Consider the following 15,059-nt stretch of genomic DNA (forward strand, 5'->3'; position numbering starts at 1 on the left):
TAAATTAGTCAGGATGATATCTATGAGGGTGCCCATGTTAACAGATTTAGGGTTTACCTGGTAGGTTCCTTGATAATTTGTGTGAGATTGAGGGCATCTAGTTTAGATTGTAGGACGAACGGGGTGTTAAGCATATCCCAGTTCAGGTCACCAAGCAATACGAACTCTGAGGATAGATGGGGGGCAATCAATTCACATATGGTGTTCAGGGCACAGCTGGGGGCTGAGGGGGGTCTGTAGCAAGCAGCAACAGTGAGAGACTTATTTCTGGAAAGGTGGATTTTTAGAAGTAGAAGCTCAAACTGTTTGGGCACAGACCTGGATAGTATGATAGAGCTCTGCAGGCTATCTCTACAGTAGATTGCAACTCCGCCCCCTTTGCCAGTTCTATCTAGACAGAAAATGTTGTAGTTGGGAATGGAAATGTCAGAATCTTTGGTGGCCTTCCTAAACAAGGATTCAGACACTGCTAGAACATCAGGGTTGGCAGAGTGTGCTAACGCAGTGAATAACTCAAACTTAGGGAGGAGGCATCTGATGTTAACATGCAAGAAACCAAGGCTTTTGCGTTTACAGAAGTCAAAAAACGATAGCACCTGGGGAGCAGGAGTGATACTGGGGGCTACAGGGGTTGACCTCTACATCACCAGAGGAACAGAGGAGTAGAATAAGGATATGGCTAAAGGCTTTAAGAACTGGTCTTCTAGTGCGTAGGGTACAGAGAAAAAAGGTGTTGTAGAATTGATTCAGGGCATTATGTACAGACAAGGATATGAGTACAGTGGAGGTAAACCTAAGCGTTGGGTAAAGATGAAAGAGATAGCATCATTGGAGGCACCGATTGAGCCGGTCTCCGCGTGTGTGGGTGGTGGGACAAAGGATCTATCTGAGACAGGTTGAGCAGGACTGGGGGCTCTACATTGAAAAAGTACAGTTAGAACTAACCGAAACAGCAATAGGCAAGGCATATTGACATGGGAGATAGGCATAAAGCAGTCACGGGTGTTATTCGAGAGAGCTAAGACAACAGCTGGTAATGGCGACGAAAGTTTGAGCTGAGGCTAAACAGATCAACAGGATGGGGTACCGTATAAATGAACAGTCCAGCAGGCATCAGCTGTGTAGCTGAGTGATCATAAGGTCCAGTGAACAGCAATAAGTAAGTCCGGGAGCAGTTCAGTGGCTGCTACGCTACAGTCGAGCTGGAGGCATGGCTGTTGATTGCGTGTGCTAGCGGGCCGCGGCTAGCAGATGGATCTTCGTGGTCGTCACAACGGGAAGCCTGTTGAAACCACATCAGACGATTACGTCGGCAGACCAGTCGTGATGGATCGGCGGGGCTCCGTGTCAACACTAGGAGGTCCCGTCCGGTTGGATAAAAGCGTCTGCTAAATGGCATATTATTATTATTATTATTATTATTGGGAGATGGGCCTGGCTCGAGGCTAGCTCAAGGCTAACTGGGGTTAGCTTCAGGACAGTGGTGATTAGTGGTGATTAGCCAACAACGACAGACATTCGGTTGCAGCTAGCTAGTTGCGATGATCCGGTGTTAAGGTCCAGTGATTCATTGATACCGGCAGAAAATCCGATATGCTCTGGCTCGATAGCGCGATGTGCAGACTGTGCAGACTGGCCGATAATTGTCCAGGCTAGAGCTGGCTGGTAGGTAGTGCAGGCCACGGACAACCGTGAAGAACGCTAACGGTGGCTAATTTTACATTTACGTAATTTAGCAGACGCTCTTATCCAGAGCGACTTACAAATTGGTGCATTCACCCTATAGCCAGTGGGATAACCACTTTACAATGTTTATGTTTTTTGGGGGGGGTGGGGGGGGTAGAAGGATTACTTTATCCGATCCCAGGTATTCCTTAAAGAGGTGGGGTTTCAAATGTCTCCGGAAGGTGGTGAGTGACTCCGCTGTCCTGGCGTCGTGAGGGAGCTTGTTCCACCATTGGGGTGCCAGAGCAGCGAACAGTTTTGACTGGGCTGAGCGGGAACTATGCTTCCGCAGAGGAAGGGGAGCCAGCAGGCCAGAGGTGGATGAACGCAATGCCCTCGTTTGGGTGTAGGGACTGATCAGAGCCTGAAGGTACGGAGGTGCCGTTCCCCTCCCAGCTCCATAGGCAAGCACCATGGTCTTGTAACAGATGCGAGCTTCAACTGGAAGCCAGTGGAGTGTGCGGAGGAGCGGGGTGACGTGAGAGAACTTGGGAAGGTTGAACACCAGACGGGCTGCGGCATTCTGGATGAGTTGTAGGGGTTTAATGGCACAGGCAGGGAGCCCAGCCAACAGCGAGTTGCAGTAATCCAGACGGGAGATGACAAGTGCCTGGATTAGGACCTGTGCCGCTTCCTGTGTAAGGCAGGGTCGTACTCTCCGAATGTTGTAGAGCATGAACCTACAGGATCGGGTCACCGCCTTGATGTTAGCGGAGAACGACAGGGTGTTGTCCAGGGTCACGCCAAGGCTCTTCGCACTCTGGGAGGAGGACACAACGGAGTTGTCAACCGTGATGGCGAGATCATGGAACGGGCAGTCCTTCCCCGGGAGGAAGAGCAGCTCCGTCTTGCCAAGGTTCAGCTTGAGGTGGTGATCCGTCATCCATACTGATATGTCTGCCAGACATGCAGAGATGCGATTCGCCACCTGGTTATCAGAAGGGGGAAAGGAGAAGATTAGTTGTGTATCGTCAGCGTAGCAATGATAGGAGAGGCCATGTGAGGATATGACAGAGCCAAGTGACTTGGTGTATAGCGAGAATAGGAGAGGGCCTAGAACTGAGCCCTGGGGGGCACCAGTGGTGAGAGCATGTGGTGCGGAGACAGCTTCTCGCCACGCCACTTGTTAGGAGCGACCGGTCAGGTAGGACGCAATCCAAGAGTGAGCCGCGCCGGAGATGCCCAGCTCGGAGAGGGTGGAGAGGAGGATCTGATGGTTCACAGTATCAAAGGCAGCAGACAGGTCTAGAAGGACAAGAGCAGAGGAGAGAGAGTTAGCTTTAGCAGTGCGGAGAGCCTCCGTGACACAGAGAAGAGCAGTCTCAGTTGAATTACCAGTCCTGAAACCTGACTGGTTTGGATCAAGAAGGTCATTCTGAGAGAGATAGCAAGAGAGTTGGCTAAAGACGGCACGCTCAATAGTTTTGGAAAGAAAAGAAAGAAGGGATACTGGTCTGTAGTTGTTGACATCAGAGGGATCGAGTGTTGGTTTTTTGAGAAGGGGTGCAACTCTCGCTCTCTTGAAGACGGAAGGGACATAGCCAGCGGTCAAGGATGAGTTGATCAGCGAGGTGAGGTAGGGGAGAAGGTCACCGGAGATGGTCTGGAGAAGAGAGGAGGGGATAGGGTCAAGCGGGCAGGTTGTTGGGCGGCCTGCAGTCACAAGTCGCAAGATTTTATCTGGAGAGAGAGGGGAGAAAGAAGTCAAAGCATAGGGTAGGGCAGTGTGAGCAGGACCAGCAGTGTCATTTGACTTAACAAACGAGGATCGGATGTCGTCAACCTTCTTTTCAAAGTGGTTGACGAAGTCATCCACAGAGAGGGAGGAGGGGGGGAGGAGGATTCAGCAGGGAGGAGAATGTGGCAAAGAGCTTCCTAGGGTTAGAGGCAGATGCTTGGAATTTAGAGTGGTAGAAAGGGGCCTTAGCAGCAGAAACAGATGAAGAAAATGTAGAGAGGAAGGAGTGAAAAGATGCCAGGTCCGCAGGGAGTCTAGTTTTCTTCCATTTCCGCTCAGCTGCCCGGAGCGCTGTTCTGTGAGCTCGCAATGAGTCATCAAGCCACGGAGCTGGAGGGGAGGACCGAGCCGGCCAGGAGGATAGGGGACATAGAGAGTCAAAGGATGCAGAAAGGGAGGAGAGGAGGGTTGAGGAGGCAGAATTAGGAGATTGGAGGGAGAAGGATTGAGCAGAGGGAAGAAATGATAGGATGGAAGAGGAGAGAGTAGCGGGAGAGAGAGAGCGAAGGTTGCGGCGGCGCATTACCATCTGTGTAGGGGCAGAGTGAGTAGTGTTGGAGGAGAGCGAGAGAGAAAAGGATACAAAGTAGTGGTCGGAGACATGGAGGGGAGTTGCAGTGAGATTAGTAGAAGAACAGCATCTAGTAAAGATGAGGTCAAGCGTATTGCCTGCCTTGTGAGTAGGGGGGACGGTGAGAGGGTGAGGTCAAAAGAGGAGAGGAGTGGAAAGAAGGAGGCAGAGAGAAATGAGTCAAATGTAGACGTAGGGAGGTTGAAATCCCCCAAAACTGTGAGGGGTGAGCCATCCTCAGGAAAGGAACTTATCAAGGCGTCAAGCTCATTGATGAACTCTCCAAGGGAACCTGGAGGGCGATAGATGACAAGGATATTAAGCTTAAATGGGCTAGTGACTGTGACAGCATGGAATTCAAATGAGGAGATAGACAGATGGGTTAGGGGAAAAATTGAGAATGTCCACTTGGGAGAGATGAGGATTCCTGTGCCACCACCCCGCTGACCAGATGCTCTCGGGGTATGCGAGAACACATGGTCAGACGAGGAGAGAGCAGTAGGAGTAGCAGTGTTTTCAGTGGTAATCCATGTTTCCAATCAGCGCTAAGAAGTCGAGGGACTGGAGGGTAGCATAGGCTGGGATGAAGTCTGCCTTGTTGGCAGCAGAACGGCAGTTCCAGAGGCTGCCTGAGACCTGGAACTCCACGTGGGAGGTGTGTGCAGGGACCACCAGGTTAGAGAGGCAGCAGCCACGCGGTGTGAGGCGTTTGTGTAGCCTGTGCGGAGAGGAGAGAACAGGGATAGGCAGAGGCATAGTTGACAGGCTGCAGCAAATGGCTACAATAATGCAGAGGAGATCGGAATGAAATGAGCTAAACATCTGGGAAAGGAGAGAGCGGGGCCTCCCTCACCACAACTCCCAAATATAACTCTCCCAACTTCCACCTCAGAAACTATAATTGTTTCACTGAAACACCCGAATATAACTCTCCCAACTTCCACTTTAGAAATTAGAATTGTTGTAAACTACAGTGGTTCAATGTTTCTAGGAATAGACTCTAACTTACTTTATTCAGCTAGCTAACTTGGTACAGTATTCTTCCATGAAAACCGCCCAGGGCACCGTATCCTATAACGCCATAGCTAACTAGCATGCTAGCATCCAATAACACACGGTTTAGCACCAATACTTGGTTACAAACAAACTACCAATAGTGTGTTAACACACTAAACAGATAATTCGTGTCCGTGTCTAGTTCCTTTCATAACGCAGCAATAATTAAACGTTGGCTAGCTAGCACAAAGTCAGTCATGCTAGCTACACAAGTGGACTACACATCTCGAATGTTCAGAAAGGGAAGCTTTATGTTGCAAAATTCTCATTGACTAAAATTATATTGTATTTAGCTGCTACAGTTCTGCTAGCTGGTAGTGTTGGCTAGCTAGCAATGGCTGTGGTGTTGACTTTGTTTGAAAAACAGCGTCGCTGCGAACGAGTGTAGCTGGCTAAAATGATATTGTATTTAGTTGCTACAGTACTGCTAGCTGGTAGTGTTGGCTAGCTAACAATGGCTGCTGTGTTGACTTTGTTTGAAAAACGGCGTCGCTGCGAACGAATGTAGCTGGCTAAAATTATATTGTATTTAGTTGCTACAGTACTGCTAGTGTTGGCTAGCTAGCAATGGCTGCGGTGTTGACTTTGTTTGAAAAACGGCGTAGCTGCGAACGAATGTAGCTGGCTAGCTAACCTCGATAGTTTCTCTATACTACACCTTTATCTTTGATACAAATATGTAGCTAGCTAACATTACACTAATCAAATCGTTCCATTGTAATGTAATGTGTCATATTACCTGCGGAGCGAAGTACAGCATGACTACTCACCTCGCCTGCCGTTCCGTTTATGTCATCTTGGATATCTACCTGGTAACAAGTGAGGAATTCTTCACAGAAACAATACAGAGGAATGAAAGTCATCCAACTACTTGCCTAATAGCAAGTAGCTAGTTAGCTGGCTAGTTTCAGCCAGAGGTTCTGGATAAAAATGTATGAAGAAATAATAGAATCTGTTCCACATTGGGTGAGGCGGGTTGCAGGAAAGTATATTTAGTTAAAGGATGGAAAGTGAGATTGAGAAATATATACGAAAAATACTAAAAAAAAACAGGCTATTTACATGAGGACACTACAGAAAACACTACCTCACTGCTATGCCATCTTGGATATCTACCTGGTAACAAGTGAGGAATTCTTCACAGAAACAATACAGAGGAATGAAAGTCATCCAACAGTAACACTTACATCTGGCACAGTCACTACATACTTACAAATGCCCTTAGACATGGATACAGAGATACAGACATAATCCAAATAGGTTTCATAATCTCTATCAGATTAATTATTTTTTTATTTTATTTTTAGTCATTTAGCAGACGCTCTTATCCAGAGCGACTTACAGGAGCAATTAGGGTTAAGTGCCTTGCTCAAGGGCACATCGACAGATTTTTCACCTAGTCGGCTCTGGGATTAGAACCAGCGACCTTTCGGTTACTGGCCCAACACTCTTACCCACTAAGCTACCTGCCGCCCTAATAGCACTATGTGTGTCCATGCGACAATGGCATCATTATAAGAACCTAATCCTACAACATCCTAAATGACCTCCCCAAGGTACAGTATATGTCCATATGATATGCCCAAATACAGTGAGGGGAAATAAGTATTTGATCCCCTGCTGATTTTGTACGTTTGCCCACTGACAAAGACATGATCAGTCTATAATTTTAATGGTAGGTTTATTTGAACAGTGAGAGACAGAATAACAACAACAAAATCCAGAAAAACGCACGTCAGAAATGTTATAAATTGATTTGCATTTTAATGTGGGAAATAAGTATTTGACCCCTCTGCAAAACATGACTTAGTGCTTGGTGGCAAAACCCTTGTTGGCAATCACAGAGGTCAGACGTTTCTTGTAGTTGGCCACCAGGTTTGCACACATCTCAGGAGGGATTTTGTTCCACTCCTCTTTGCAGATCTTCTCCAAGTCATTAAGGTTGAGGCTGACGTTTGGCAACTCGAACCGTCAGCTCCCTCCACAGATTTTCTATGGGATTAAGGTCTGGAGACTGGCTAGGCCACTCCAGGACCTTAATGTGCTGCTTCTTGAGCCACTCCTTTGTTGCCTTGGCCGTGTGTTTTGGGTCATTGTCATGCTGGAATACCCATCCACGACCCATTTAATGCCCTGGCTGAGGGAAGGAGGTTCTCACCCAAGATTTGACGGTAATTGGCCCCGTCCATCGTCCCTTTGATGCGGTGAAGTTGTCCTGTCCCCTTAGCAGAAGAACACCCCCAAAGCATAATGTTTCCACCTCCATGTTGGACGGTGGGGATGGTGTTCTTGGGGTCATAGGCAGCATTCCTCCTCCTCCAAACACGGTGAGTTGAGTTGATGCCAAAGAGCTCGATTTTGGTCTCATCTGACCACAACACTTTCACACAATTTGAATCTCTCTCTCTCAAGCTGGGCCAGGACTCTGGAGGATTATGTGTCTCTAGTCCACTGACACCTGCTCCAGATGCTGTACATCTGCAGCCTATAGCTCTGCAGACATGGAGATTATATACCAACAGGGCTGACGGACAGATGTGTCTCTATTGTCCTGCAGAGGTCAGGTAGACCAACACAGCACTAAGGTTTTGTCCTGCTTCTGAGAACTGCTGTGGATTTAATTTGATGTGATTACCAGTACAGTTAGTGTCTAGCTAGTATTTTGAGGTTGTGGGTTGAACACACCATGTTACTGTCTGTGAAGGTATTTAAGGTACTCACTTCCCTGTGTCTTCTTGCGGGAGCGGCAGATGCAGGCGAGGGCAGCCAGTAGGAGGAGGAAAGGGATCCCGATGCCCAGAACCAGGCCCAGGATCAGGGGCTTCTTATCCTCTGCCACCTGGGCCCCGTCTATCCCCGTCCTGTTCAAACCACCCATGTCTAAATAGTGGGCCAACAGTGGAACGTTAAGTTAAATAGACCATTGACACATTATTATGTCATACTTAGGGCCAAGATTATTTCTTGGCCAGTTCCCGTGTTAACAAAATCGAGGAGCTGGCCAGTGCATGATTAGTTAATATATGGTTAGTGGAAACTCTTTTCCATAACCATAGTATGAAATCACCACGTGAAATGACCAGGAAAAACGTATGTCCCACACACAAATATAGGCCTTAACGCTTTAAAACATTTTGAAACATAATACGAAAAGGAGCGTTTCTTATTTGACAAGTCCAAGTAGTCCCTCCCATTTTCAATCTGTTTTCCTCCTTGCTGTCACATGCTGCGTAAACAATAGGTGTAGAATAACAGTGAAATGCTTACAGGCCCTTCCCAACAATGCAGAGAGAAAGAACTAGGGCATTTCTGGACTGGAGTTTTTCCTGGTCAGGAAAAACAAATTATCCTTCAGCTTTTTTTATGTCCCAGACACAAATATAGGCCTATGTAAAAATTGTTCGATTGGACAGGCTGCCCACACGCTCCCTCTCACCTGTCTCAGTCTCTCTCCTCCAGCTCCCTGGTTCTTCCAGCCCATGGAAACGTTGAAGACATTGAACTCTGTCAACAACAACAAGGCCATCAGATGACCTCACATTCTATGATGTGGTCATGATCACCATGGTAACACTGACGCAGCAATGTCATGTGGGCAGTATTGGGGGATTTGTTTGAGAAAATAGAAGGCTTACCTGGTGGATTGGCAGAATCCCCTGCAAAGGAACAAATGAAAGGTTATCATCATTATACAAAAACAATCTGGTTAACACTTTACTTAAAGGCCCAATGCAGACATTTTTATATCAAAAAAATGTGGGTAACAATTAAGTTCCTTACTGTAATAGTTTTCCATTAAAATTGTCAAAAATAAACAAAAATTACTTTTTAGCAAAAAACTATTTCTCAAGAAATAATTTTGCTAGGACTGTCTGGGTGTGGTCTGAGTAGGGAGGGGAAAACTGAAAACTAGCTTTTATTGGCAGAGAGGTTTGGAACTCTTTGTTATTGGTCTATTAACTTATTTACCGCTTGGTGAGGTCACCAGGCAAGCCGAAACTCCACCCATGCGAAACGTGGTGATTAGAAGGTCCTGTGTAGATTGTATTTTCAGCCAGCAACTATCCGCAAATAACACTGATCAAATCTTTTCACACTTTTACAGTGTTAGTTTATAATAATGATACAAAGCACAGGAATAACAGAATGTTGACTGCACTGGGCTCTTAATAAAACCTTTATATGCATAACAGGGTCATAATGCCCTACATATATACTCTTTCATGCAGTGCTAATGCTGGAACAGTTATAACAGGCTAATACTGTGTATGTACCACAGACATCGGTTTCCTCAGTACTCTGGTAGCGACAGGAGCGTCGGACGGACCCTGGCAGGTTCACACACTCAAATTTGGCATTGGGACAGGCTGATTGGTCCAGGCACTCATCTACAGTAAGTCTGCATTAGGAGGAAAATTACCATTATGTACAGTCATCTCTCCATAAATACAACTGTAACATATGGCCTATAGATCTTAGATCTATTACATTGTCTTTATATGTGTATATACAGAGTATGGCAGCCATATTAGAAAGTCGTCAGATTTCAGACAAAACTCCATCTAGGGGTCAAGGGTCAGTACCTGTACAGTTGCGTCCGTCCCTAGTAAAGCCAGGCTTGCACCTTCAGGTGTAGTTGTACCCTGAGCTGAAGCAGTCGGTCATCTTGTGACATCGAAAGGGGAAGGGAGGGAGGCAGAAGTCTGAAGTCAGCTCAATGGTAATGAATAGGGCCAGGAGTTTATCTGGACGAGTAATGAATCAATTCCTGAATCCAGGTAAGGAGTTGCTAGCTGAGTCGTGTTCATTACGGCACGCAACAGAAACGTTTGAGAATGTTTCGCAAACAGAAAACAAAAATTAGCTCCAGGTAGTCCCTCTCTGTTTTCTACCCAGTTTAGTGCCTAATGAACACAACCCTTGTTATCCTAAGTGTACTAACCATTCTCAAAGCACTTGTATCCCTGCTTGTCCTCATAGACGGTGGGTGGGGGGCATTATCCGCAGGTGAACCGGTCTGTCTCTCCCTGGGATTGAGACTGGGACTGGCACTGCACTCCTGGGAAGCTAGGCTTCCCTTTACACACGTCCGTGGTATTCCTTCAGAATTTCCCACTGAAGCCCTTAGGGCACAGACACCCTACCACCTGGAAGGACAAGGCAGAAAGGAAGGCTGTGTGGGTTGATCGGCATGGGAATATCATCTCACGCTCAATACACAGGACTATATTGCGCTCTGGGAGAAAACACCCAAGTCCATATAGAAATGCTCCCTATATTGTTCTGTCTGTCTGTATTTGTTCACCTGAAATGTTCCCTGCAGATGGCTGCCCACTATGCTGTCGTATTGGCAGGTGCCACCGTTGAGGCAGTTGCACACCTGCAGGATGGGGGTGAACTGAGAGCTGAACAGCTGGTCATTAACTCTGATGATCAGGTAGACAGGCTGGATGTCGAGTGGTGTTCAGGTCAATATGCCATCACCTATAGGGAGAGCTCACTTTTCCCAACAAAGGCTTGTGGTGGTCTGGGGAAGAGCAGTGAGAAGCTTATAGTGTTGGCATCTTGAGCGCTGATCTGCATTTGAACAGTGGATTTGACCTTACAGCGGATCACTGTGGGCTCAGTCACGATGGGAAAGGAAAGGAAAGGAAAGCCGGGGAACAGAGGCATGTTCCCTACATAGGAGAGAAATTGGAGCATGTCAATGACCAATAGAGAAGCATGCCAATTGACCTCAATCACCACTACACTGCATTTGATGAATTCTTACAGAGCGGATGGTATAATGCGTTGGAGTAGGATGAAGTTGCACATAGACGCTGATCTAAGGTCCATTTTGTGTTTACCCCCCTAAACTAGCCCAATTAGGGTAATAGTTCAGATTAGAGTCTATTATTGGGGAGGGTAAGCTGCTCCTAGATATTTGTCCATGGGGCAACTTTTACCCAGAGCATACAACAGTATGTGACTCAAAGAGGAAGGGCAAACATGTAGAATAAAGATATGAATTCTTGGACCTTTGGCTAATATAACAGTTGACTCACCAAACACCATAACCAGGTTGTGGTCCAGCTCCTGGGACTCCAGACTCTGCAAACCTAGGTCAGTGTCGTTAGAAGACAGGATGTCATGAACACACTGCAACCTGACTGCATCATACACTGTACAGACAGGACCTTATCATTTATGTAACTGAGGGGCTCGGTGTGTATTAGCACCAACTTATCAGACCAAGGCTGAAAGGGTGAAAGACCGCTCATTTAAACACCTAGCAATGTCTGTGAATGGCTACTAATACTTGGCACTCCATGTGTGACTCTGAGTGGAGTTAGGATTACTTAATCTGTGTGATACACTATATTAGGGGAGAGAGACCACATTAGCATGGTACTTAGAATACAGCAATGTATTGGACATGCATTCTAAGTGGTATGTTAGTATGGACGTTCAATGTGCCTCCAACTCCTTCAATGTGACTTGACTCAAGCCTCACTCACAGGACAGGCCAAAGGGGTGCAGACGCTCCTCCAGGGGAAGGTTATGTTGGGGAATATCATCAGCTTCCCGTCAGACTGCAGAAAGTCATCGGTGTGGTTGGAGCTCCAGAAGCCCAGCAGGCCCACGGTCCAGCTGTAGAAGGTCTGGGGGACCTCCACCAGGGCAGCCAGCTGCTGTCCACCATCACCTCCATCCACCCTCCACGTGCAGCCCCCCGGCGTACACCGCCGCACAGCGACTGACCGAGGTACGGTGCACCACATCTACAAGGACAGCAGTAGGGCACTGTTATGTCAGCTCAAGGGGATATGAGGATTGCATTCTATTGCTACTGTAATATTGTATGTAACAAGGGTTGGAGAATGATGTTCCAAGTGGTTTGTAAGGTTTTATAGAGGTTTACTATATTCTTAAATTGCATTATCTAGTCTGGTGGAATAAAAGTACAAGGTTTAATAGTAATCTTCTTGTTTCTGTGCCAAGTTTGTTTTGGTACTAAATGATTTCTTACCGACAGAGACCTCCACATCTTCCACCAGGACCCCCAGTCCCTCTCTGACTCTGCACACCGCCACTTAACCTGAACACACACATTCACACAGAGGTAAGGATAATCAACCACATGAGATTTACAGCCCATAATACAACCCATCAGGCACACACACTGACCTTGCCAATGCCCTGGTGAAAAGCAGCCATCCTCACCACCGCGGGGACCCGTCTGACCTGTCCGTCTGTCTCCAGCTCGCCCGTCTCGCGCTGCAGCGTGAAGATACTGGAGCCGGTGTGGGAGGAGAGGCGCACAATGAAAGTCGCAGAGGGCCTTGAAAGAGTACTCAGTCATTTTACTCATTTAGCAGACGCTCTTATCCAGAGTGACTTAAAGTAGGTAGTACCTTTTCATTCAGTCCCACTGAAGGTGATGAAATGAAGGTTGCTGTACACCATGCCTGCAGACAAAACAGATACACATGAATAGGAAACCATTCACTAACCAAGTGTCACGATCGTCGGATATAGAGGACCAAGGTGCAGCGTGGAAGGTGAACATACTTATTTATTAAATGAACCACGAACAAAACAACAAATCGATTCGTGACGTCCACAGGTGCAAAACACGGAACAAGATCCCACAAACACTGTGGGAAAACCACCTGACTAAATATGGTTCCCAATCAGAGACAACCAGCAACAGCTGATACTCGTTGCCTCTGATTGAGAACCACTCTGGCCAACATAGATATACAAAAACTAGACTAGACACAACGAGCACAAAACATAAACTCTACACACCCTGGCTCAACTTAAAAGAGTCCCTAGAGCCAGGGCGTGACACCAAGGCTGTATACAGTACATTTACACTGACAGGCAGGGTGCGATGGATCTGTCTATTATCACATAATGGGGCCAATCATGTGGGCTATATATTATAATAAACTGGGTGGTTCGTGCCCTGAATGCTGATTGGCTGAAAGCCATGGTATATCAGACCGTATACCATGGGTATGACAAAACATAAATTTTTACTGCTCTAATTACGTTGGTAACCAGTTTATAATAGCAATAAGGCACCTCGGGGGGGTTGTGATATATGGCCAATATACCACACCCCCTCGTGCCTTATTGCTTAAGTATATTGTGATCCAAGTAAATAATCATTAATTCAATGAGTTGACAGGAGTTGAAAGTAAATGAACGCCATTCCGCTGAGTAGAGGTAAGCTCTCACCAATGCCCTGTGTTGCCTTGGCCGCTTTTATGCAGCAGTCGGCTCACCCAGCCATAACCTTGGCAACGGTCCAGGAGTGTCTTGGCCAGATAGAGGTGGCACAGAGGAGACTGGATACAACACCACTGGAACGGAAGGAGCTCCTCATCTAGAAATGGAGGGAGAGAAATAAAATGAGATTTGGCAATAAGGATGAATTTTCTAGTTTAAAAGACATGCAGTTGATTATTACATCATTGAATGCCATCATTGAATTGAACAACATTCCAAATGACAGGTTGAGCTTTCACTATATGACTTAAATGAGACGTAACCTACAGTGAGCCCCAGAAGTATTGGGACAGTGACACATTTTTGTTGTTTTGGCTCTGTACTCCAGCACTTTGGATTTTAAATGATACAATGACTATGATGGTCAAGTACAGACTGTCAGCTTTAATTTGAGGGTATTTTCATCCACATCAGGTGAACCGTTTAGAAATTACAGCACTTTTTGTACATACAGTGCATTCAGAAAGTATTCAGACCCCTTGACTTTTTCCACATTTTGTTACGTTACAGCCTTATTCTAAAATGGATTAAATAGTTTTTTCCCCCCTCATCGATCTACACACAATACCCCATAATGACGAAGCAAAAACTGGATTTTCGAAAGTTTTGCAAATGTATTAAAAATAAAAAACTGAAATATCACATTTACATAGGTATTTAGACCCTTTACTCAGTACTTTGTTGAAGCACCTGGCAGCGATTACAGCCTTAAGTCTTCTTGGTTATGACGCTACAAGCTTGGCACACCTGTATTTGGGGAGTTTCTCCCATTCATCTCTGCAGATCCTCTCAAGCTCTGTCAGGTTGGATGGGGAGCGTTGCTGCACAGCTATTTTCAGGTCTCTCCAGAGATGTTCAATTGGGTTCAAGTCTGGGCTCTGGCTGGGCCACTCAAGGACATTCAGAGACTTGTCCCGAAGCCACTCCTGCGTTGTCTTGGCTGTGTGCTTAGGGTCATTGTCCTGTTGTAAGGTAAACCTTCGCCCCAGTCTGAGGTCCTGAGCGCTCTGGAGCAGGTTTTCATCAAGGATCTCTCTGTACTTTGCTCTGTTCATCTTTCCCTTGATCCTGACTAGTCTCCCAGTCCCTGCCGCTGAAGAACATCCCCACAGCATGATGCTGCCACCACCCTGCTTCCCCGTAGGGGAATGCCATACGAGACGCTTGGCATTCAGGCCAAAGAGTTCAATCTTGGATTCATCAGACCAGAGAATCTTGTTTCTCATGGTCTGAGAGTCTTTAGGTGCCTTTTGGCAAACTCCAAGCGGGCTGTCATGTGCCTTTTACTGAGGAGTGGCTTCCGTCTGGCCACTCTACCATAAAGGCCTGATTGGTGGAGTGCTGCAGAGATGACTGTCCTTCTGGAAGGTTCTCCCATCTCCACAGAGGAACTCTGGAGCTCTGTCAGAGTGACCATCGGGTTCTTGGACACCTCCCTGACCAAGGCTCTTCTCCCCCTCAGTTTGGCCGGGCGGCCAGCTCTAGGAAGAGTCTTGGTGGTTCCAAACTTCTTCCATTTAAAAATGATGGAGGCCACTGCGTTCTTGGGGACCTTCAATGCTGCAGAGATTTTTTGGTACCCTTCCCCAGATCTGTGCCACAACACAATCCTGTCTCGGATCTCTACGGACAATTCCTTCGACCTCATGGCTTGGTTTTAGCTCTGACATGCACTGTCAGCTGTGGGAC

This window comes from Coregonus clupeaformis, chromosome 1, assembly GCF_020615455.1.
Source record: "Coregonus clupeaformis isolate EN_2021a chromosome 1, ASM2061545v1, whole genome shotgun sequence".
Lineage (NCBI taxonomy): Eukaryota > Metazoa > Chordata > Actinopteri > Salmoniformes > Salmonidae > Coregonus > Coregonus clupeaformis.